Raw genomic sequence first — 26672 nt, 5'->3', positions numbered from 1 at the left:
GAGTGGGTGTGTGCAACCACTCGATCGATGACAGCGAGTAAGGGTGTTGATGGGGTCCCGGAGCCTGAAAGTACGGGCCAGGTCCCAGCTGTGAAGAGAAGAGGCAGGAGGCGCGGTAAACCGCCCCCCGTAGTTCCCGTGGTCCAGGAGGAGGTAGACCCCGAGGGGGATGCCCTGGAGCCCACAGGGGAACAAATTGCCAAACTGGGAGACCTGCCCGAGCTGACCCATTGGCAGCAGGATGGTGGTCCCTCCAGGGAGGAATTCTGTGCCGAACAGAAGGTGTGCCCTTCTCTTGTGGGCATGAGGCAGCAGGCCTCAGCCCAATCCTCAGGTGACCAGTCAGGGTCACATTTTGTGTACTGGGAGAACGACCTCCTGTATAGCGAGCCTAAGGCTGCTGAGCCTGGGTCAGCCCGTGTGCTGGTGGTACCCAGCGCTTCAGAGCCTTCCTACTGGGGTTGGCTCACGACGTTCCGTTAGCTGGACATCTGGGGCAGGACAAGACCTATGACAGGCTTGTCACCCATTTTTATTGGCCTCAGATGCGTAGGGATGTAGAAATCCATTGCAAGACTTGTCACACTTGCCAGGCAAGTGGGAAAAACGGGAGGAAGCAGAAGGCTCCCCTCCAACCTTTTCCAGTGGTCAGTACCCCCTTTGACCGGGTGGGTATTGACATTGTTGGGCCCCTGGACCCCAAGACAGCCCTGGGCAACAGGTTCATCCTGGTCTTGGTGGACCATGCCACACGGTACCCGGAAGCCATCCCTCTCCGAACAGTGACGGCCCCCGTGGTGGGACGGGCACTGATGGGTGTTTTCTCCCGGATGGGGTTCCCCAGAGAGGTGGTGTCGGACCGGGGCACCAACTTCATTTCTAACTATATGAAGTCTCTGTGGAAGGAGTGTGGGGTAACCTACAAGTTCACCACTCCTTACCACCCTCAAGGAAATGGGTTGGTTGAGAGATTCAACCGTACCCTTAAAGGCATGATCATGGGTCTTGAAGAACCAATGAGGCAGAAATGGGATGTCCTCTTGCCATGCCTGTTGTTTGCTTACCGAGAGGTGCCGCAGAAGTCTCTAGGGTTCAGCCCCTTTGAGCTTTTGTACGGTCACCCGGTAAGAGGACCTTTGACTCTGGTCAAGGAAGGCTGGGAGCAATCTCCCAGGAAACCTCCCCAGGATGTATACAGCTACATGCTGGCCTTTCGGAACCAGACTCGGCGCTTCAGAGAACTTGCTCAGGCAAATCTGGAGGCCAGCCAGGAGGAGATGAAGCGTTGGTACGACCGGAATGCCACTCTGGTAGAGCTTCAGCCTGGTCAGGAAGTGTGGGTCATGTCCCCTGTGGAACCTTGTGCGCTCAAGGACAGGTGGACTGGACCGTTTAAGGTTGTGGAGAAGAAGAGCAATGTCACCTACTTGGTGGACTTGAAATCTCCCAGGAACCCCTTGCGGGTCCTGCATGTCAACCGTTTGAAGCCCCACTTAGAAAGGTCCGAAGTGGGCATGCTCCTAGCTACAGATGCTGGAATGGAGGAGGAGAGTGAGCCTCTTCCTGACCTCCTGTGTGCTAAAGAGCAAGAAGGGTCAGTGGATGGTGTGGTCCTCTCTGACACACTGACCCTTGAGCAGAAACAGGATTGTCGCCACCTGTTGGGACAATTCCCGGATCTGTTTTCCTTGGTTCCGGGTGTCACTCATTGGTGTGTCCATGACATTGACACCGGAGAGAGCCCTCCTGTGAAGCACAAGGCTTACAGGGTGACTGACAAGGTTCGAGCATACATTAAGGAGGAGGTCTCCAAGATGTTTGCGTTAGGGGTGATTGAGTCCTCTAGCAGTCCTTGGGCCAGCCCAGTGGTCTTGGTCCCGAAGGCTGCAGCGCCTGGTGCTTCACCGGAACTCCGGTTCTGCGTGGATTACCGAGGACTCAATTCGGTCACGAAGACTGACGCGCACCCCGTCCCCAGAGCTGATGAGCTCATCGATCGGTTGGGGGCTGCCCGGTACCTTAGTACGTTTGATCTAACGTCTGGGTACTGGCAGATCGCCTTAACTGATGGGGCAAAGGAGAGGTCCGCATTCTCCACACCGGATGGGCTATACCAGTTCCGGGTGATGCCCTTTGGGATGAAGAATGCCCTTGCCACCTTCCAGAGGTTGGTCAACCAGGTCTTGGCTGGACTGGAGGATTTCAGTGCCGCCTACCTGGACAACATCGCAGTGTTCAGCGCCAGCTGGGAGGAACACTTGCGCCACCTCCAGGAAGTGTTGTTGGCCCTGCGCGGAGCAGGCCTCACAATCAAAGCCAGTAAGTGCCAGATTGGGCAGGGTTCGGTGGTGTACTTGGGGCACCAAGTAGGGAGCGGCAAGGTTGCCCCCCTGCAACCCAAGATTGATACCATCCTGGCTTGGGCGCCGCCCAAAACCCAAACTCAGGTGAGAGCCTTCTTAGGACTCACGGGTTATTACAGGAGGTTTGTCAAGGATTACGGCAACATTGTGCACCCCTTGACTTCGCTGACTTCCAGGAAGCAGCCACGAAACGTGATCTGGACTGATGCCTGTCAAACGGCCTTCGACACTCTGAAAACTGCAATGTGCACAGCACCTATACTCCAGGCACCCGACTTCTCGAAAGAATTTATTGTCCAGACGGACGCTTCAGAGCATGGCGTGGTGGCTGTTCTAGCTCAGGTGAATGAAGAGGGCTGAGACTTGCCTGTAGCCTTCATCAGTCGGAGGTTACTTCCCAGGGAAACGAGGTGGAGTGCGATAGAGAGAGAAGCATTTGCTGTGGTCTGGGCGCTGAAGAAGCTAAGACCCTACCTGTTTGGGACTCACTTCCGGGTTCAGACAGACCACAGGCCCCTCAGATGGTTGATGCAGATGAGGGGTGAGAATCCAAAACTGTTGAGGTGGTCCATTTCCCTACAGGGGATGGACTTTACGGTGGAACACCGCCCTGGTACAGATCACGCCAATGCTGATGGTCTGTCCAGATTTTTCCGCCTTAGTGAAGAGGACTCCCTAGGTCGAGGGTAGTTCTCCCCACATTTCAGCTGGAGGGGACACATGTTAGACCTGACATCATTGGCTTGAGTCTCTCCTCCATTTTTTCTGTTTGCCTCCACTGTTTTACGATGTTTTTCTGGTATATGCTTTGGGCGCGGTGCCACTGCTGATCAGTGCCACAGCGCAAGTGCTCCCTATGTTAAATTGATGTATCTATTGTATCCATGTTTGGCCTATTTGGTTTACTGTCAGTCCCTAGTCTAGTGCACCAGGAGTGCCGGGGCTTGTAAATACAAATGCCGCTCGTGGGCTTGCAGCACGTGTTGTGCCACCCACAGGAGCGGCCTCGTAAAAGAATGTCTACAGGTCAGTCATTGCGAGACCCACGTACAGTCTGGTACTGTCACGCCGGCTGCGCAAGTATACCTACTTGCCAGCCCCTCCAACCTTCCCTTGACTTCATGTTAGTCACCCCTATGGTAGGCCCACGGGCAGGGTGCATTATAAGTATGAGGTAGGACACGCCTGACCAAGTTGGCATGTCCTAATAGTGAATCACCGCCATCTTCGTTCTTCACTATTGCGAGGAAGCCTGCTCTCCATTAGTTAGAATGGGCCGCCGGGATTATTAATGCTATAATCCTAGCTGGCTCGGAGAGCATGGTGCAATGTCGAGTTTGGTATCCCTGAACTCGGGGTTTAATTACGCATCCGTTGGTGTGGATGGTTCTTGGACTCTGGGTTTGAAAATAGCACTTTTAGAAAGTGATTTTCTTGTCTAACCATATCTGGTTTCTGCTGGTCTTGCGTGTGTGTGACAGGAGCTGGGTGGCTCCACAGGTCTGGATGAGTCAGTGTGGGATGAGTGGGACATTTGCATTGAGAGTAGGGGGAGAGTAGTTGTTGATAGCCTGCCCTGCCTGGTACATTGCTGGCTCCACCTCCTGCCAAGCGGTTGATGGCTCTGTGCCTGCCATGGACGATCCTAGCCCCACCTCCTGCCAGGAGGACGATAGCTCTGCTCCTGCCCATGTCAATGCTGGCTCCACCTCCTGCTGGGCGCCTGAGGACCCAGCCCTGCTCAGTGAATAAGCCAGGTGCTTCTGCCTGGCTCCACCCACAACAGACCCAGGATGTTGGGAAAGTCCCCGGCATGGACAAAGGGATCAAAGCCGAAAAGGGGTATAAGAGAAGGACCCCTGAACTAAGAAATCAGATCACTTCTGACAAGGAACCCTGTAACCAAGGACAAGAGGCCTGCTGATCTGAGGACTTGCCTACCCCTTCTGCCAGTGTGCTGTTTGCTGGGGGGAATCCTGCAGTGCTTCTTTATTTTTGCCAAGGAACCAGGAGAGAGGAAATGTGTGTGTACTCTCACGCTTGCTAAGAAAATCTCCAAGGACTGGAAGAGTGCCAGTCTCCTGCTGAAGTCACAGGGCTAAAGGACTTCATCTGCTTAAAAGTGCTATTTGCTGGAACCGTGAATCCAGCACCTCTGAAGGAACCAGCAATCTCGACGCCGACGGACGTCGCCGAATCCAGCTCGACACAGTGGGTAACGGCCCCAGTGTCCCGCTTCCTCGACGACCGGCCGCCGGGCCCGACCGACGCCAGCAGCATCGCCAGTGAGTGGGAGTACGGCTCCAGCTCCAAGGGACCTTGTGTCTGCACCGCTGCTGATCGCATCGCCCTCGTGCCCTCTCGACGCCGTGAGCGCTGCTCACTCTGTGCAACCGCATCATCGACAACGACGCCTGCTGAGGCCTGATCGACACCGAAGACGCGACGCCGGATTGCTCGACGCCGCTGATCATCGTGTGCTTCATTTTCCAAATGTACTGTGTTGTTGGGAGTCCGTGTGACTCCGGGCTCGACGTAGCGCTCCTCGCGGTCGACGCCGAACCTTTGGATTAACTTTGCCTCGACGTCGTGTAGCTCCCGTGTGAGTTACCCTGTTGCTAAGAACTGTGTTTCCAAGAAGAAGATTTGCTTTGATACTAAAGACTTTTGTGCTAAAGAACAACCTACCTTTGAACTATCCTTTTTCCCTTCCCAGAGTATTTATTAAGATTGTGTACGTTTTTGTCGTTATTTGGTCTTGTGCTAAGCCTTATATAAAGATACTTATTTTTATAATACTACTGTGTCGTGTCCATTTGTAGTGTATTCACTTTATTACTGTATGTGGTCATAAATGCTTAACACATAGCCTCTGAGATAAGCCTGTCTGCTCTGCCAAGCTACCAAGGGGGTGAGCAGGGGTTATCGAAGGGTGTGATCCCCTTGCCCTGACTAGAAAAGGTGTGTCCCTATTTGTCAGAAGTGCATACCTCTGCCAACTAGAGACAGCCGGTTCTAACATTGGATGCAGCGGTGAGGATTTGGACCTTGCATTTATGACTCATGTGCAGTGATTAGTGTGCGCTACATAGTGAAAGCAGACCATAGCGCAGTCACAATCTAATTGGGAAGGATCCTATTTTTGGTTCTCCGCTTTTCTGAAACTTGATTTTTTTTAACACTGCCAGTTTTGACCATGAGTGACACCGGAGTCACTACCCCTGTTGTTGTCGTGGAGGAATTCGACAGAGCGAAGATAAACGTCTACAAACTGGAGGAGCTGAAATCCTTCTGCAAGAAATTTAAAGTTCCTACCAAGGGCCTCAAGATTAAGGAGGAATATCTCAAAGCATTGCAAGCCTGGTTAGAGGCCAGGGATCCCACTGATCCGGTGGTGGTACCGCCAGTGGAAGGGGATGAGGAGGAGCCAGCGAATGGGCCTGAGTCCTCTCCCGGAAGCAGTGTTTCCTCCAAAGGTCTTTCTCCTGAAGAACGAGAAGAAAGGGCGAAGGAGCGTGCATACAACATGGAAATGGCAAGGCTAAAGATAAATGGGCAGTTGGAGTTAGAAAATGCAAGAGGTAGAAGAGAAGCTGATTTGGAGACCAAAAGGTTAGATTTTGCAAGAGAGAAGTTAGCTTTGGAGCGTGATACCAAGTTGAGGGAATTGGACATCCAAGCTAAGAAGTTAGAATTGAATCCCTCTGGTGGCAGCATCCCATCTGGGCCTGCAGAAAGTAAGTTTTACTTTCCCAAAGATGTGATAAAAGATTATCATAGGAACGAAGATATTGGTCAGTGGTTTAAAGCATATGAGGTAGCATTGTTGGCCCACCAGGTCCCTGAGAAGAATTGGGGAGCGGGGTTGTGGGGTCGCTTTGTGAATGAGGGGAGAGATACCCTGTTAGACATGCCTGTTGCGGATAGGATGTGGTATGCTCATATGAAAGATGCTTTAATGTTGCGGTATGGCCTAACCCCCGAGAAGTACAGACAAGCTTTTAGAGAATGTAAGAAGTTGCCTGGTACGACGTGGGTTGAATATGTGTCTTATTTTTGCAGAGCCATGGATGGTTGGGTAAAGGGCAGCAACGTGGAAAGTTATGAAGCTCTTTATGATTTGTTTGCTTGGGAGCATTTGTCTAATAACTGTTTTCCAGAGCTGCGCCAGCACCTTATTGATAGCAAGATATCTAACCCTAGAAAACTTGCTGAGGAGGTGGACCGCTGGGTCAGTACCAGGGTCCACAAGGGTCCAGTGGGAGACTCAGCCAAAGGTGGGCAGGGTCCCCAGCAGAAGAGTGGGGGGGACAAGGGTAAACAGAAGGAGTCTCAGAAAGGGCCCCAAAGTAATCCCCAAGGGAACCAAGGGAAAGGTTCCCAGCCTCCTCCTGAGAAGAAGCCAGGGGCCCCGACGGGTAAACCTGTTCATAGGGGCCCCCTAACCTGCTACACTTGTGGGCAGGTGGTACACCGGTATTATGATCCCCAGTGTCCCATGAAGAAATCGAAAGCACCACCGAGTGCACCCCCCCGTCAGCTGGCGAGTGTAGCCCTGGGAGGGGAGGAGATGGTTGTCCATGGTGGGAGGGGTCCCGCAGAAATGTCCCTGGTCTCGCTAAGAGACATGCAAATGGTCCCTCCACCCCCTCTGCCTAGTAACACTAGTAAATATAGGCAGTGGGTGACCATTAATGGCCATAGAGTGGAAGCTCTCAGAGACACCGGAGCGAGTGTGACAGCTGTCAAATGTCACTTAGTGTCCAGAGAGCAGGTGGTTCCCCATGCATTCTACCCTGTGATAGCTGCTGAAAACTCCCAGAAAGAGTGTGAAGTAGCTCAGGTTTCCTTTGAATGGGGGGGAGTTTCAGGTACTCTTCAGGTCGCTGTGAGGCCCGCCATGCCTGTCGATTGTCTCCTGGGCAATGACTTAGAAGACTCCCCTTAGGCTAAGGTGGAGAGAGAGGCGCACTTGAAAATGTTGGGTGTGCCAGAGTGGGTGTGTGCAACCACTCGATCGATGACAGCGAGTAAGGGTGTTGATGGGGTCCCGGAGCCTGAAAGTACGACCCAGGACCCAGCTGTGAAGAGAAGAGGAAGGAGGCGCGGGAAACCGGCCACCGTAGTTCCCGTGGTCCAGGAGGAGGTAGACCCCGAGGGGGATGCCCTGGAGCCCACAGGGGAACAAATTGCCAAACTGGGAGACCTGCCCCGAGCTGACCCATTGGCAGCAGGATGGTGGTCCCTCCAGGGAGGAATTCTGTGCCGAACAGAAGGTGTGCCCTTCTCTTGTGGGCATGAGGCAGCAGGCCTCAGCCCAATCCTCAGGTGATCAGTCAGGGTCACATTTTGTGTACTGGGAGAACGACCTCCTGTATAGCGAGCCTAAGGCTGCTGAGCCTGGGTCAGCCCGTGTGCTGGTGGTACCCCAGCGCTTCAGAGCCTTCCTACTGGGGTTGGCTCACGACGTTCCGTTAGCTGGACATCTGGGGCAGGACAAGACCTATGACAGGCTTGTCACCCATTTTTATTGGCCTCAGATGCGTAGGGATGTAGACATCCATTGCAAGACTTGTCACACTTGCCAGGCAAGTGGGAAAAGCGGGAGGAAGCAGAAGGCTCCCCTCCAACCTTTTCCAGTGGTCAGTACCCCCTTTGACCGGGTGGGTATTGACATTGTTGGGCCCCTGGACCTCAAGACAGCCCTGGGCAACAGGTTCATCCTGGTCTTGGTGGACCATGCCACACGGTACCCGGAAGCCATCCCTCTCCGAACAGTGACGGCCCCCGTGGTGGGACGGGCACTGATGGGTGTTTTCTCCCGGATGGGGTTCCCCAGAGAGGTGGTGTCGGACCGGGGCACCAACTTCATTTCTAACTATAGGAAGTCTCTGTGGAAGGAGTGTGGGGTAACCTACAAGTTCACCACTCCTTACCACCCTCAAGGAAATGGGTTGGTTGAGAGATTCAACCGTACCCTTAAAGGCATGATCATGGGTCTTGAAGAACCAATGAGGCGGAAATGGGACGTCCTCTTGCCATGCCTGTTGTTTGCTTACCGAGAGGTGCCGCAGAAGTCTCTAGGGTTCAGCCCCTTTGAGCTTTTGTACGGTCACCCGGTAAGAGGACCTTTGAGTCTGGTCAAGGAAGGCTGGGAGCAATCTCCCAGGAAACCTCCCCAGGATGTATACAGCTACATGCTGGCCTTTCGGAACCAGACTCGGCGCTTCAGAGAACTTGCTCAGGCAAATCTGGAGGCCAGCCAGGAGGAGATGAAGAGTTGATACGACCGGAATGCCACTCTGGTAGAGTTTCAGCCTGGTCAGGAAGTGTGGGTCATGTCCCCTGTGGAACCTTGTGCGCTCAAGGACAGGTGGACTGGACCGTTTAAGGTTGTGGAGAAGAAGAGCAATGTCACCTACTTGGTGCCCTGACTAGAAAAGGTGTGTCCCTATTTGTCAGAAGTGCATACCTCTGCCAACTAGAGACAGCCGGTTCTAACAGGCCTTTGAACGGAAATTGTTATATGATCCTGATTATGTCGTATTTATGAAGGCCTGGATCAAGGAATTCTTTTAACTTTAACCGAGGGAGCACTAGTGTGGGAATTGTTTGGGGCGCTTTTAAAGCGGGGGGAGAGGAGAAACAATCAGTTATAGTCTGCGTCACCAAAAAAAGGAGTGACAACGGGAGGCGGAAATTTGGAAAAAATTAAATAAACTTGAAGAGGCCTTAGCTACTGCCATTAGTGCAGGAGGACCGATAGATGAAATAATACTTCAGTTGGCTATTAATGAGGCTGAGGCGGGGGATCATTTTGCTAAGAAAGCAGCAGAGATATATCTGGCTAAAAAAGATCATTGCCCTGAATTCAACGAGCAGGTGGGACATACTCTGGCTGTAAGAGTTAGGGAAAAAATGGCAGCCGGGGAGATTTCGGAAGTCTATGATGCTGAAAGGAAGGTCATAACAGACGCATTAGGTATCTGAGAGATTTTTAGGCTCTTTTATCAGCATCTATATAAAAGAGGACTACCTGTGGTGTCTTTGGACATTCGTAAATTCTTAGATAAAATAGCGGAACAGAAGGTAGACTCGCTAGATAGGGTGGAACTTGAGAGGGTGTTCTCCCCTGATGAAATAATTGGGGCTTTGCAAGATTTGCCATCTGGAAAGGCAGTAGGTCCGGACCAGATTCCGTTTGAGTTTGATAAAATATTCAAGGAATCTATCGGACCAGATTTAATAGAGGTTATGCTGTTGGCTCAAAAGGGGGGGGCGGCACTTGAGTCCTGTGCGGGCACAGACGTTGTGGTGTTCATGAAAAAAAAAACAAGCCAGCCAGAGAGCCGGGCTCGTATCACCATAATACATTACTAAATAGTGATGTTAAAATCTTCTCTAAAGTTATGGCTACGCGATTAAATGGCATATTTAAAAAAACTATCCATCCTTGTCAACATGGCTTTGTAATGGGTCCTGGAACCACACAACACGTACGGCGGGTGATTACTCTCTTTGATGCAATGGAGATCTCAGGAGACTTTATGGCGGCTTTGTTAATACATGCTGAAAAGGCATTCAATAGGGTCTCCTAGGATTTTCTATGGGAATCACTGAGATGGTTTGGGTTGGGAGAGGGGTTCATTAAATCCATTGAAGAACTTTATTTGGCACCTACAGCTCACCTTAGGCTAAATGGGAATTACACTTTGCCTTTTAATATTTAGAGGGGGACATGGCAGGGGTGTCCGTCTTCACCCCTGCTATTTGCTATACATATGGACCCCTTAATATGGTTATTTGAGGCCAATAATGGAATCTGCCCAGTTGTAAACCAGGGGGTTGAATCTAAAGTCCTCTCCTATGCCGATGATGTGGCTATTATCACCGCAGATCCACTTTCGGCATTGGCAGCCGTCGAGTCAATTGCACGAGAGTTTGGTACATACATAAGGTATGCACTCAATAGAGCTAAGACTCAAGTAATAAAGAATCGGTTTGTTAACTTCGAAGATCCCCGTGTCACAGAATCGGCAATATATTTAGATATAAGGATTATGTCTGATTTAGAAAACTTGGTGGCTAAAAACATTGAGCCAGTAATTAGGAAGGCTAGAACGGACTTTGATAGATTGAATAATCTTCACCTGTCTCTTGTGGGACGGTGTAACGTTGTTAAGATGATGTTTTTACCAAAGATTTTGTATTTGTTTAGGGCAATCCCACTGGAATTTCAAACATCTTGGTCTATCATTTTGGAAGGTTTAGTTAATCGATTTATTTGGGCACATGGGAAAACTAGGAGGGCTCTTTGTTTTATGTCTTTGCCATGGGAGAAGAGGGGGGGGTTTGGTTCCTGATTTTAGAAGTTATTACTGGGCAGCCGCTTTGCAATATATGGGTATATTGGTCGGGTCTAGCCCAGGTGATATGGATGGGGAAATAGAGCTCCCTGATGTCTATAAAATATTATTGGGGGAACAAACAGAGAACTGTTTCTAGAAATTTACGGAGCTCAGCTATTACAAGAGGACAATATTTAAGACTCTGTTATCGTCTTTCAAGATCTGGGGGCACTAAAAAAGAAGATTGGTTTGGGGAGACTCAATCATTATACTTTGCTTTATAAAAACCCCACTTTTCCAGAAATTTTCTCCGATGAGGTCATGTCAGGATGGGCAATAAAGGTAGTTCGAAAGGTTGGGGATCTGATTCGGAATGGAGGGTTTCGCCAATTTGGAGATATTCAGCTGGAGTTTGGTCTGGAAAAGGGTTTTTTTGTAAAATATTTACAGTTCCAAAGTTTTTCTTCGGCAAAAAAATTGGGGGGGGTTTTGGGTTTAATAGTAATGCTATTATTGACATCATGCAAGGCTGCGCTAAGGGCGCCATTAAGCTAATATATGCAGAGTTGATCAGCTTAAATTAGGACGACTTAGACAAACATGAGATTAAATGGGTTGAGCATTTACAAAATCTTTAGAGCTGGCCCGGACGGTTTTGTGCTCTGCCGGGCTTCAGGCGCAACATTTTGGAACTGTTTTTCCTTTATATTACACTCTGGCTAGATTAGCACAGTGGGGTGGGCTATCAGGCATTACTTGTCCTCCGTGTGGGGGGATGACAGCAGATCTTGTGCATATGTTTGCATCCTGCCCACGTTTGCAGGGCCTACTGGAATCTATTATAGAAATTTTTAGATCGCTCTCTTGGGGTAAAAACTACACTAACCCCTGAGCTAATTCTGTTGGGAATAAGTAATCCAAAACAAAATGAGATGGCCTACCAATTTCTCTTTGTTGCTATGACTGTATTAACCGCATCCGCGCTCAGAGAATTCTGCTCGCATGCTCAGATTTTCAAAATCCCATGTTTCATGACGAGCTGGGCTCGGCATCAGCGTGCGAGGAGGCTACGCCATGACGAGCCCAGCTCGTCATGAGCCTGGAAGGGGTTAAGGATCAATATTGCTTCTGGTTAGACCCATTTCAGCAATGGCTTGCGCGGCTGCTGTCTAGATATATATATTGAAAAGAGCGATCTATGAAAGGAAGGGGAAGAAATCGAAGCTGTTAGGACGGAACATCTGGGCTCCCCTAGCAATATGGAAAGAATCCTATAAACCGATAGAAATTAGGGGAACAAGCTAAGCATGATGATTGGAGGAGCTAAGCTCAATGGTGTGTTCCTCTGAATCGAGATCTATGATTATGATTATCTTTGTTGTAATTGTTCTCCTCCTACCTCTTGTTTATTAGTTTTTGGTCCATTTTTTTCCATTGTTCTCTGCTGACTTTGTGTGTTTGCTTCCTTCTAAAAACCTTGCACTACTGTTGTTTTTTGTATTTGGTTGTTTTTACTGTGCTGACACTCGGGGAAAAAATGTGAAAACTCAATAAAGAATTATATTTTTTTTAAAGAAAGAGAAAAATGCCTTCTGGGATAGTTTTTGTGCACGAGGGTGCCCCTCCCTGCACAAAAATAATCCTGCCTGCAACAAAGGCACCCTAGCACCATGATGCAATGGTGCCTGCTTTGGTGCTAGCCTGCCAAAAGCCTGCCAGCAGAAGAGAAAGGATGGGAAAGCGTCATATTGCCTTAGATACAGCGCATTCCGGCCCTTTCACTGCCACACGGTGCATCAAGGTGGCTTGCTGCACAGCATAACTTCCTCTTAAATGAGGTCCACAGTCTTTTATGATGGACCATTATAATGGAGTATCTTATGTCTAGGTCTAATTATCTTGCACAAAAGGAAACTAGTAGAAAAGATCAATAAAACTGAAGTACACACAAGGAAATGTAAAAAGAGACAGTGATGGAGCAGACGAGGTTGAAAGGAGGATAGAGGAAGGGAATTTGTTATGGAAGGAAAAGGAAAGCTATACTTCATTAGGAAATGGTTAGGGAATGTAAGGGGGTTAGGAAGGTAATAGGAAAGCATAGAATAGGATGGGAGGAGAAGAAGGGGGAAAAGAGAAAGGAGAAATAGAAAATGTAAAATGAAAAAAGAGAAAAGGGAAAAGGGACGGGATGGAGTAGGGAAGGAAAAGAAAGTAGGTTTTGAAGAAGAGAAGAGTGGGTAAGGAAAGAGAAAGGTATTAGGAAGGGAAGGGTAGACAGAGAAAAGGAGAAGAGCTCAGCAGAATGTTAGGAAAGGAAATAAGGTTGGAAAGGAAAGACAGGGGAAGGTAAATATGGGAAGGGAGAAGAGTATAAAAGAATGTAAGGGAAGGAAATAGAATAAGATTGGGAAATGGGGACAAGGGAAAGAAGAGAGCAGAAAAGGGGAGGAGAAGGAGGAAGCGACAGGGGTATGGGAAAGGGGAAGGGGAAATTGGGAAGGGTAAAAAGAAAGAAAAAGTGGAAAGGGGAAAGAGAAAATTGAAGGAGAGAGAGTTGGGAAGTGAAAGAAAGTGGGTTTTGAAGGAAAAAAGAGGAGAGGAGGGTAAGTAAACAGAAAGGTATTAGGAAGAAAAGGATAGATAAGAAGGGAAACAATATCAGTAGAATGAAAGGGAAGGTTGGAAAGGAAAGACATGGGAAAGGGAGGAAAAATGGAAATGTAGGAAGCTGGCTCTTTATGTGAATTATCAAAAAGCTGATATACCGTGTAAAGAGTGAAGGGGTTCCCTTATGAGTGGACTGGTGCTTGCTATGCAATCCCAAAAGTGCTGAATCAGGGGGTAGTGTGGTGAGCAGCCTTAGGCTTAACACTGCAGAGTGCCCGACATTTGCAAAATACACATATTGATTAATAAATGACAACACGACTCAAGAAGGAGATTCAAACCAATTTATGAAAATACCAAGTACCTTTATATATGATTTGGCATCAGAGAAAATCATTCAGGTAAGTACATTTTTAAATATAAATTCTTTTCCCTTTAAAAAGTGGACATACTGCCATTTATGAGTTCTGAAATGTTATCCTATGGAAGGAAGAACACGTTTTGCCAACAGGTACATTACATCAATTACAGGACCAATCTCCAGGAGTTTAGGTGAGTTGTGGGCAAGGTCCAAAGCAGCACCAGCAGTACACCACTAGCCAGATGAGGGTGGCCGGGTGCACACTACAAATCAGTGTTGGTGGACCATTGTATGTCAGTGGGGATTGGCCACTGTAATAAGAGGCTGCAGGGTCCGGCTATGAAGCCAGTCGGGCATATGCTGTACCACTTGGTTGATAAGTGATTCCACTAAGGAATCCAAAATTGTATTAATGGTAAAAACATTTTTTCTGATTTTTCATTTTTTGAAATCGTTTTAAAATAGTTGTTAGAGGCTTGGTTAAGTACCACAGCAAAACTGTTGAACATTTAAAAGTCTTGAGTAAGTTAGGTCTTTTAGAGAGTACTTAGCATTTTTTTTCACTTTTCCAAAAATGTCCCAACTAAATTAAAACCATGACTGGTGCAGCAGGGTCTTCCCAGGGGCACAACCTGGCCCCCTCAGGAACCTTAAGTTAGACAGACTTAAGACACTGGAAAGCATGGAATCTTACCATGGGGCATAGACCCACAAAAACACATCTGCAAAACATGCTTACAAATAATGCTAGGGTCATGGCTGAGGGAGAAGACTCCCTTGGAGAAGAGAAGGTAGTGCTGATGTGGATGAGGTAGATGATGATTCCAGCAGCAATCAAACTTAAGATAATTCCACTGACAGCACTCTTAGTAGTGTCTCAGAAGGAATAGATACTGAAGATGCAGATCTTCAGAAACAAGCCAAGAGGATAGCATTAGAGGCTACACTCCTGGCCACAGAAAAGGAAAGAGCTGAGCTGGGCCTTGGACCCATCTCTGGTGGCAGCAAAATTATAACTCTGGAAGATGGTTTCAACCATAAAACCCCCAAAGGGATTGTCCCACAATACTCAGAGGCTGATGATATCACCAAATGGTTTATAGTTTTTTAGAGGGCCTGTAAACTGAGACAGCTGAGCATGGACCATTGTGACTCTCTTCTTTGGGAGCTGTTCTCAGGAAAGTGTAGGGATAGGCTCCTGACACTGAATGAGACAGATGATGAATCTTTTGACCTCATGAAGGACACTCTAATTGAGGGCTTTGGACTCACTACTGAAGAATACAGGACCATGTTCAGGGAAACTCGACAAACACTGTCAGTCCTGGGTAGATTTTGTAGACTTTTCAGTAAAAACACTAGGGGGCAGATTTACAAGCCCATTGCGCCACGTTTACAGCGCCTTGCGTGACACAACAGCGGCGTAAACGTGGCGCATCCCTGCGCGGCATTTACAACTTGACGCATCTAGGGAGATGGGGCATGTTATAAAGCCCAGCGCAACAATGGGGGCGTTCCCACGCCGGGTTGGCGTTCCGGCGCCTGTGCGCCTCGCAAAAGTGCCTGCGTGAAATCTACAAGATTTCACGCAGGCACTTCAGCGAACGCAGCTACGTCAATTCCTTATCCCTGCTTGAAGCAGGCGTAAGGACTGACGCAGCATGTTAAGTATTGGGCGGCCCTGAGCATTGCTGGAGTTGCGTCCCGCTTGCGACGTAACACCAGCGATGCGCCGCCCTTACGTCACGAGATGCGTCACGCATCTGCCTACCCTTGCGCCACGGCGCTACGCATTGTAAATGCGGCGCATCTGTCGTGACGCAAGGGTAGTTTTGCGTGACTCATTTGTTCTGGCGCATCTCTGCTGATATGCAGAGATGCGCCAGAACTCTTAAATATGCCCCCATGTATCCGGTTGAAAGGTAAGAATGTGCCTGATTATATTGGAATTTACAATTTATTGACAAAAGAGCATCTGTTAAGTCATTTTCAAAAAAAATTACATAAGCACCTGCAAAACTAGGTCCACTTTCTTCTGAAAAGTTGGGGAAGAAGGCAGACCACTCGGTCAAAACAAGGGTGACCAAAACTACCACTGGTGGGGGTGACCAAAAGAAAAAAGACCAAGAAGGACCCCACCCCCGGGGAAAGATAGTGAACAAGCAAAGGATAAAAACAAAGCGTCTTCTCAAGGCCCCCAAACACCTGTTCAGGTGGGTGGGTCCAGAAACTCTAAACAGACTAAGGGTCAGTACTAGGGTAAGAGCTGGGATCCCAAAAAGGCTTGGTCTCATGACTGTAAGGCTGTTGGACACCAAACTGGAAACCTTAGCTGTCCCAAAAAAAGAATGCCTCTAGTGAAGCTGCAGTAAATGAAGTGGTAAGTCTCCAGATGGGATCACAGGTGAACCCTGACCATGTCAGAGAGCTCACTAAGGCAACTCTAGTCTCAGACGGTGGGATGGATGTGGCTATGATGGCTGCCTGGCCCAGTAACTTGGAGAGATACAGACAACAGCCACATATCAATGGGGTTAGAGTAGGCCTGGACGGAGCTCATGGAGTTTCACTTACCAAAACACTCCGCGAGAATCCGTGGAGTTCCACGTGCAGGGGTGGTTGCAACCCTTGCGGAATGTCCTCAATATCCCACTTTCCACTCTATCCTCCACTGATGCATTGTTCTTTGAGTAAATGCTGTCTGTGTTATCCAAGTAGAAGGGTAAAGGTGCCTTCAAGGGACTTTATTTAATCTATATTTACTGATTCAAGTTATTTTAAAAAGGACCAATCGATCGTCCTTAGAGTGAGTTAATCCAAAATCTAATATCTTAACAAACAACAATAATCAATTCGTATTGTCAACATATAAAATATAAACAAAGACACAAGGTGTATACGAAAAAGTGTTTTTATCAAATAGTTCATTAAAGGAAATCAGCTTCATATACAGATAAATAAACAAATAAGATTTAGGACTGTGGGTACACAAATAAGTAAATTACTAGGTGACTCAACAGAACCTAAAAAACACCTATCCCAAAATACATTGAGTAAAACAAAGAAGGGGATAAGTTGTACTGTCGACGTTTTGGTTTCTTAGGAGTTAATTGCTGAAACCATCCTCAGGACTGTTATCAATTGTGATCTGTATAGAGATATTGTAGTCTGAAAGTCAAAAGATATTTACAGTTACAATATTACACTGACTATATTCGTTACACCCTGGTGACAAAACAATAAGACTAGACTATAATGACACAAGACAATATCATGATATGTACAACATAAACACCATGTGAACACAGGGTTCATTTACCTAAAAACAATGTGAATGTGTAATTCATTTACCTAAAAACAGAAGACATTCCAATAGTTCCTACCACTTTATCCAAAACAAACAATTATTTATCATATTATCTACACAGTTTATCCAAACGGATTCAGGACCAATTTTTTGATTCAAACAGAAAAGTAGGTTTATGTAACTTTTAAGATAAAAAGCCTCCATTTCATCAAGGTCAATCACTACATATCAGATAGCTCAATTAAATCAAAGATGATTGTTGTATCAACATAAATCTTATGGTTACATAGCCTAAACCATGGGTGAGAGTTTATCTCCCAGGTATGACGACTTCTTGATTTTTCATATATATTCAGTGCATGATTGTTTGATTATTAAGTTAAAGATGTTGTATAACAGATGTTATATGAAACCATTTTTAGCAAGTGCAATTATGCGTATACCAATCTGTATAGACAGTAAAATTTAAATACCTGTTTACAGAGTACTGTCACTGCATCACATGAGGGATTCGTTTGTGGATCACAGTGTCTTTATAACCTGACTGAAACATAAAAAGTCCGGTGTGTTGGGTCTGTATTTTTAAGATGGACAGAAGAAGACCTATTTAGTTATTAATAAACATACCTATTAGTTGTAGAGCAACTGACTTCATGTATTAATCAGAACTGGATGTGAAGTCAAATCTTCACTCATGAAGCTCAGGTATTTGGCAAGGCAGAGATTGTCTGAAAAAAGTAATAATAAATATTTTCTAGATCTTGTCTCTTTTTTGATATAATGGCCGCATAGTGCTCAGGAATTAATCTTACCCGGTGTGAATAAAATGGAGTCTTGTCCACCACCGGGAACAATATGGAGCAGTTAAGACCAGTTTTAGTTGAATTAGACAAACCAATGAGCAGTCATGAGTCCTGCACCGCCTATCAAAAGTCAAAGGAAAAATGTGTGCGCGTGAGATACACGAGTGTCTAAACGCTGCTAGCATTATGGCAGTACGCAGGGCATGAAACAATGACTTGAGCGTATATACGAGTGTCTAAACGCTGCTGTAATTACTAGCGTTTAAACTGTTCGAAAAGTATGTAGAGGAGGCAGCATGGTCCTGGGCGCATTTAAATTAAAAAGTTCAGTTCGACTGTGCGAAAAATATGTAAAGGACGCAGCATGGTCCTAGGCGCATTTAAATTAAACAGTTCGGTTCCAATGTTCTTACCTAATATTAGGGCGAAGTGGAATCAAAAGAGCGTCTCGTCCGTATGAAGCCACAAGTTGTTACTGATCGTACTCGCGTTTTAAGGCAGTGTTTGGAGGTCAAAATAGGACTGCACTTGGCAGCCATATTGGACTAGTCAACGGACAATTATGCCATTAGTATGTAGATCGGATCGCGTTTGGAAAGGACAGGGGAATTTCATGGATTTATTCATTGAGCATCCGCTATTACAGTTGTCAATACAATAAAATAATAACAGAAGATTCTACACAGCAGATAATAATTGTGACATTCATAAATCTGAGATATATCTTGCAAGCACATATCGATATATATAGTTGTTATTTCAGTATTGGATATGTATTATGCAAAAGCAAATCACACAATATAGATCAAGGTGCTAGCTTATTTGATAAAGGTCTTCTACGCGAGAGACAACATACATGGTTAACTGGTTCACGAGAGGCATGCGAGAGCATGCCATTCTGTGGCTGAGTTTAATCCCCGCTTTACAGTGTCAGTGAGGTAAATCAGTTTACCTTCTCGCATTGTTAATACTTTGTCAACATTGTTTTGTCTCTTGTTGGGTTTGATTACTTCTAAGACCCACCATGTCATCTCAGTTTCCTTATGCCCTAAACGTAGGAAATGCTCTACTAAGGGAGCTGTCTCCTTTTTGCAACGAATGCGCGACTGATGTTGTAAGATGCGCTTCTTTATGGGTTGGATTGTTTTTCCCAAATAGTGTAGCAAACAGGGGCATTGAATGCAATAAACCACATTGGTGGTATTGCAATTTGAGAAACTTTTATTTGTGAACTGGATGTTGTTGATTGTACAGGCTTTTACTGTCATAGTAGTGGCACAGGAAGCACAGTTATTGCATTTAAAGTGGCCTACTACAGGGCTGAGTTGTCTCATGTTGTCTACAATATTATCTGCAGAGGGATTCTCATATGCACGGATTAACCTGTCTTGCAAATTAGTGCCTCTTTTTAAGGCAAACAATGGTTTCTGCCTAAATTCAGAAAAGGAGTGAAGCAGGTTCCATTGTTTTGATATGATTTTTTTAATCGCATTTGAATGCGTGCCAAATGTGGTTACACAAACTATGTTGGTTTCATTTGGACGTTCTTTTACTGTTAGCAAAGCATCGCGATCTTGATACCAGGCCCTTTTCATTGATTTCCTCAGTAGTTTACCTGGGTAACCACGAGAAAATAATTTGTCTTTTAGTTTCCTAGCTTCTTGGAAGTAGTCATCTTTATACGTACAGTTTCGTCGAAGACGAAGAAACTGTCCAAAGGGTAGACCATCTTTCAACGCCTGCGGGTGGTGGCTGGTATATTTCAGCAGTGTATTCCTTGCAGTTTTTTTGGTAAATAAGGTGGTGAAAAGCTGATTATTTATATCCACCTTGATTGTGATGTCCAGAAATGGCATTTCAGTATTATTATATTCAAGGGTGAATTGGAGGTTAGTATTTCTGGAGTTTAGCCATGTGTGAAATTCTTTCAATTGGTCCACCGTACCTTCCCATATCAGAAACACGTCATCAATATAACGTAGCCATTTTAGAATTCTTGATGAAAATGGATTAGAGGAGTGCCAGATATGCTCATCCTCAAACTGGGCAACATAAATGTTTGCAATATCTGGGGCAAAAACTGCACCCATGGCTACCCCTTTCTGTTGTTGGTAAAACGTGTTCTGATATAGGAAAAAGTTTTCACACAGAGGCAATCTTGTACACTCTATAATGAAGTCAGTAGGGACAGAGTGGGGTCTTGGTCTACATTCCAAAAGTTTGTAAAGTAAATCCAGAGCTTCGCTCTGTGGAATGTTAGTATACAAGCTTTCTATGTCCATAGAAGCAAGTATACTGGTTGTTGAATCAAAGTGGAATTTTTCGACTTCATTAATTACTGCTGTAGTATCTCTGATGTATGTAGAGCGTTCAACAGCAAAGGGTTTCACAAAAAAATCTGCATATTGTGCCAGTGGTTTAAGGACTGAATTGCAACCCGAAACGATCGGGCGGCCTGGGGGGTTATTTAGGTCCTTATGCACCTTCGGGAGCATATATATTACTGGTATAGTGGGTGTTTTATTGACCAGGAAAGATGCCTCTTTTTCATTAAGCCAACCTCCCTTTAAACCTTTTTGGCTTAAGTTTATGATTTCCGTAGTTAATCTTTTAGTCGGGTCGCAGGTCAGTTTTTTGTAATGGGCCGAGACGGAAAGTTGTTTAAGCATTTCATCGTCATATTTTGACGATGTGTTATCCATCCTTTGTAATGCCATCTGTACAATGCCACCTCACCAATATTTTTTACAAATACAACAATGCCATCGCAAAACTTCACATTGCCCCCGTTGGCTTTACACATAGAAAGATAGGCCGTCACTATGCTTGATGTAAAACTGTCCCCATCAGCCCAACTGTGCAGTGCACCGGCACAATAATATCCATTGGTTACCCAGGCTCAACTCCCGATTGCAAGTTATGCACATATTGTCCCTCCATCATGTTACACATTGAATACCAATACGCCTGCATAATGCTCCAGCATCATGGTATATCGTAAGAAATCAGCAGATTTGCACTGCACTCTGTTCCCTTTTGGCACCCCTTCACCATCTGTAACACACAAAAAAGGCCTGAAGGGTTTAACGACCTTCAGGGGGCAACTCCCCCTGTTTATGTTGCCCCTTCACTATGGGCAATGCACCAAACTCCTGGACGATACTGCTGCCCATTGCCAATACAAAAGCCATACATTACTCCAGAATTATACCTATGCACCAAACCCATGCATAACAGCCTTGTGTACAATAGCTTTGTAAATTACCCTTGGATGTCAAACTCATACTGTGGCCTTACCTGGTAGTGGCATGGGGCAATACCCTCCTCCTCCTCCTGTCCCAGCGGGCTTCACAGTATCCCAGGAGGATCCCTGGGCCTGCGGGGGGGGGGGACCCTGCAACAGTGTGGAAACCAGGGGGCTGCCAGTGGGAGGAGGATGCGCTTAGTCAGTTGTGTGGACACTCCTGAGGGCCCCAGACCAGCACTGGCTATGTCAACAGAGGAGCCCTTGAACCTGGCCGTGAGGATCTCCCCACTGCAACTCGGCACAGAGTCACTCATGTCTGTGTGTAAGGGGAAGTGGGAAGTCTTTATTTCATAGGAAGTTAAGTTCTTTGAAAGTAGGTGCTGCGCCTGGTGTCATCTTCAAACCAGGAAGCTGCTTCAACAACACCGTGCCCTCCCCTCAGCCTTACTCCTGGAACCCTTGTGCTGCTGTAATAACTGATTTACTTATGTGGTATAGGACAGCACAATGCAGTGCATGTGCAGACGATCGACCTTCATTTGACCAGGTTATGAAGGGATTGTGACTGATGACAGACCTACCAAGTGTCACTCATCAGAAGTGAGTCTCAAGCAAATAAGGTGATGTTCCAGAATCCCCGCTCCTAATCTAATTGCTTTCAGGCGCAGTGTGATCATTTAGGACTAGTGGGTGGGTGAGCGCACCGGTAAACGCCGCTCCACCAGCGGAATTTTTTATAACTGGGTGCTCTACGCAGAGCGTGGATTGTGCAAAACTCTGCAAACTCCCCCGGCGGAGCGGAGTTCACCGCCCACCACTAGGGTAGAGTTGAAGCACTAACAGACACTGGTGCTAGTGTCACCATGGTTGCTGAGCAACCGTTGTTCTCAGAACAATTCTTTACTGGTGAGACCTATACCGTCCTGAGTGCTTATAATCAGGCATAGGTATATCTCATGGCAATGATATCCTTAGAATGGGGAGAGGTTACTGGCCACAAAAGAGTGGTGGTATCTTCTGCAATTCCTGTACAGTGTCTGCTAGGCAATGATCTGGAGTCCTCAGCATGGGCTGAGGTCGACATAAAGACCCTTTCCGCAATGCTGGATACCTGATTGGGTGTACGTGAAAACCAGAGCACAGTGTAGAGCCCAGGGTGAACAAGAAGAATTGAATTGGGAAACCAGCTGTTAAATGGATACCCTCTCCTCAGGGAGAAGACCTATCACCCCAGAGAGAACTGAGGAATTTGAGCCTTACATGGAAGAGCTCTTGGGCCCAGGGGGACCTTCTAGGTAGGATCTGTGCCAGGAGCAGAGAACCTGTACCACTCGCTAAAAGCCTGAGACAGCAAGCTGCTGATCAGGAAAAAGGAGATGTCAGTGGCTCCCACATGACCTATTGGAAGGAGGGACTCCTTTGCACTGAGGCCAGAGGCCCCAAAACTGGTGCCACTCGGAGAGTGGTAGTGCCTCAGCAGTTTATAGAGTCTCTCCTCACATTGGCCTATGACATCCCCCCAGCAGGGCATCTTGGCCAGACTAAAATTTGGATTACGTTGGTGAACCACTTCTAGTGGTCAGCTATGTCCCAGAAGATGAAGGAGTTTTGTAACTCCAGTGCCACCTGTCAAGCCAGTGGCAACAAAGGTGGCAACCTAGAGACCCTCTTAATTCTACTTCCAGTGGTTAGGGTTTCAGTTGATAGAGTAGGGATTTATATTGTTGGTCCCCTTGACCATCAAACAGCCTCAGAAAACAGATTTACAGTGGTAGTAGTTAATCATGCTGGCATCCTGAAGTAATTTCCCTAACGACTATTACATTGATATCTTTACCAGAGTGGGTTTTTCCAAATGATGTGGTGTCAAATAGAGGTACAAACATAATGTCTGGTTATCTGAAACAAATGTGGGCAGAATGTGGAGTTACTTACATTTTTACTACCCCATGTCACCCACAAACAAAAGGCCTTGTTGAGAGATTCCACAAGACCATGAAAGGAGTGATTGGTTGGCTCCCTGAAAAGCTCAGAAGGAAACGGGATGTTTTATTATCATGCCTATTTTTCGCCTTGAGGGAAGTGCCACAGAAGGGAGTAGGGTTTTCCCCCTTTGAAATTCTGTTTGATAATCCTGTAAGGGGCCATTGTGTTTTGTAAAGGAAGGATGGGAGTGGCCTCTTAAAAAGCCTAAACAGGACATTGTGGATTATGTGCTTGGCCTTCGTTACTTAATGGCTGAGTACATGAAAAAAGCCTTGAAGCCAACCAGGAGCTCAAGAAGCTCTGGTATAACCAACCAGGGCAGAAGGTATATGCTTTGGAGCCAGTGGGCCCTAGGGCCATCTAGGACAAATAGAGTGGATGCTACACTATCCTATGGCGAAAAGGTGAGGTCACCTATCTGGTGGACATGGCAGTTGCAGGAATCCCAAGAGAGTCATCCATGTTAACTACTTTAAACTCTATCATGACAGGGCTGAAGTGACCATGCTGATGGTCATAGATGAGGATCAGGAAGCAGAGTAAACTAGGGGTAGGTGGAATTTATGTAGTCGCGCTACGCAAAGTTCTGCAAAACAGCAAAAAAACTCCACGAGCACGTGTAATTCCGTAAGCTCGCAAAATAAATTTTTGTGACGGGAGCATTGTGCCAGAGTTAATCCTACCCAGCATATATTTATCAAAGAAGATGCCACAGTTTTCTGCAATACCTCTACTTAACTGGAGTACTGCTGGCTAATCAGTAAGTGCTACCTCGTTGGGTAAATGTATAGTGCCTTTCCTACACTAGAGCTGCGGATGAGAAGAGTTGTCTCCAGTGACCATGTGTGTCTGTAACTTTGCCACCGCACCGAAAGGCGCTGGGTCCCTTGAGTGGGCTGTCCATCATAGCGGAGAAAGGGCGGGAAGATGTTGCATACTGCTAGTGTGTATGGGGCGGGGCTTCTATGCGAGTTCACATGCCTCGTGTTAATAAAGGGTCAGAGACCAATCAGAGCGGCAGATGAAGAGAAAGAACTTCCTAGTCACAGGAACTACACGGGGATTGCGCTCGAGAAACTCATGGATGCAAAGACCTCCATCAAGGATTACAGCAAATTGTTGATGGTAAATATGGGGAGAAAGCACACCTGCCTAGCCTTGACCGTGCTCACCAATTTTTTGTGCTGACTAATGCGTTACTGAATTTGAGCTTCAACTCGAACACCTGCTTTATTTATATCTGTAAGTGCTTCCTGTTGAGGTTTAATTTTTGTGACAGGACCATCATGCCAGAATGAATCTGGACCTGCATATTTATATATCCAAGAAGATGCCACCATTTTGTACAATACCTTTACTCACCATGCTCATGAATTCCGCTACTCCACGGATCGCGGAATTTTCGGCAATTGCCGAAATTTTCAAATTCCGCGAGCGGAGCGGAATTTACCGCCCACCCTTAGAGTAAACCTCTCCCTCACCTCCTCTCAAACAATCCTAAAGATGGATCAGTTGAAGGAGTTTGGACACCCTCACTGCCCAACATCAGACTAATTGGAGACAAGTCCTAAATCAGTATGCTGAGCTCTTCTCTTTGACCCTTGGTAAGATCAACTGGGGCACAGATGATGTGAACACTGGGGACAGCCAACCTGTCAAAAACAAAATGAACAGACAGTCTGGTCATGTCAAAGAGAGCATCAAACCTGAAGTAAGCAATATGCTGGAAATGGAAATCATTTCACCGTCTGAGAGCCCCTGTGCCAACCAGTTGTCTTATTCCCCAAACCTCACACCCAGGGTGGAAAGAAAGAGTTGAAGTTGAGTATAGGTGCCTCAATTCTGTAACCAAGACTGATGTACACCCAATTCCAGGGCTGAATAATTAATTGATAGGTTAAGGGTATCCAAATATCTCAGTACTTTTGATCTGACAACAAAGTATTAGCAGATAGGTCTGACCCCTGGGCAAAACAGAAGTGAGCATTCTCGACCCCTGATAGGCATTATCAGTTTACTGTTATGATCTTTGGCCTAAAGAATGCCCCCGCCAATTTCCAACGGTTGGAGAACAACGTCCTTGCTGGGTTGGAATCCTTCAGTGCAGCTTATTTGATGATATTGCTGTCTTTAGCTCCACCTGGCAGGATTAATTGATCCATCTTGTAAAGCTCCATGATTCTCTGAGAAGTGCAGGCCTTGTTATCAAAGCAAGAAAGTTCCAGATAGGGCAGGGCTCAGGAGTATACTTGGGCCACCTTGTAGTTTGAGGCCAAGTTCAACTCCACCAACCCAAGATCCAGACAATTCTAGACAGGGCAGCTTCAAGCACCCAGACCCAAGTTAGGGCATTCCTTGGATTGACTGGGTCTTACTAGAGGTTTGTGAGGGGATATGGGTCCATATGGCCCTCCTTATAGAATTGACCTCCATGAAGATGCCAAAGTAAGTTAACTGGACAGTGAGCTGTCAAAAGGCTTTTGACATTCGGAAGGAAGGAATGTGCTCAGCACCCATTCTAAAAGCTCCATATTACACCAAGCAGTCTTTGGTGGCAGGCTGGCAGAAACCAGTCAGCAAGCACATCAGAGGCTGGTAGGTTTTCAGGGGGCATCTCTAAGGTACCCTCTGGGTGCATGTATTGGTAAATCCAACACTAACCCTGAGCGTAAAACTCCGCTCCGTTAGTGGAGTTTTCACGCATGGTAGTGGCTTACAGGGATCCCTGTGTTCGCCAATGAGATTTCCTATAAGTTCACGTGCGCCGCAAGATTTGTTAGCCGGCCACACGGTCCTGTGAGAATGTGCGATCGCGAATACATCATTCGGATGCGCCAATGGACATCCGGCTGAAGTTCTATGAAGATTGTGATGCAGAGCACCCAGAATTTGCAATCTGGAGAAGAATATCTCTCAAGCTTCTCGAAAATGATTATTTGGATGAAAAAAACTCCTCAGATTGACATTTTGCTGTACTTTTTTGTGCAAGGAGTCCTTTTTCTTTGTTAACTTTTTTTTAAGAGGAAGGAAGTGCCCCAGAGTCTCCAACTTTCAGTTCCTGTCCAGCAGGCTTCTCCCAGTGCTTTGTCTTAGTCCTGTTAACTTTTCATTTGGATTTGGAGCTGGAAGGATCACTCTTTGTGCCTGCTGCATCATTATCATTGGATTTGAGGATTTTTGAATTTGAGATTTTAGTCATTTTACAAGTAAGTTGGAGAATTAGTGTTGTTTGTTTGATTGGGGCATTGAACCTACATTTATTTGTACTTTTCATTGTCTTTTTCAAATGTATTGTTGTGAGTGGCCTATAGTTTCATTGGGGGCCTAGTTGTTGTTTTTCTTTGTATGTATTTTTTCTACTAGTTTTGTTTTATAAAGGAAACATGTTGCAAAGTTCACTACATTTTCTCCAACTTTTGTAATCAATTTGCAATATTTATTTAATTCACTAGCCCAGTAGTCTGCCATAGGCCTTTCAGCCAGTAGGCCCTGAGGTACTCATGGGTGCATTAAACAACTGTTTCTGTAGTGTCTGTTGAATTTAAACATTATTTTGAGCATGGATGGCATTGCATTGAATTGCAAGATGTGTTTTTTGGGGGTATTTTACTTTTTTGACGTGTGTTAAATAAATGCCTTTGTTTGATGTG

Source organism: Lissotriton vulgaris, chromosome 12, assembly GCF_964263255.1.
Source record: "Lissotriton vulgaris chromosome 12, aLisVul1.2, whole genome shotgun sequence".
Taxonomy (NCBI): Eukaryota; Metazoa; Chordata; class Amphibia; order Caudata; family Salamandridae; genus Lissotriton; species Lissotriton vulgaris.
This window is presented reverse-complemented; position numbering follows the sequence as displayed.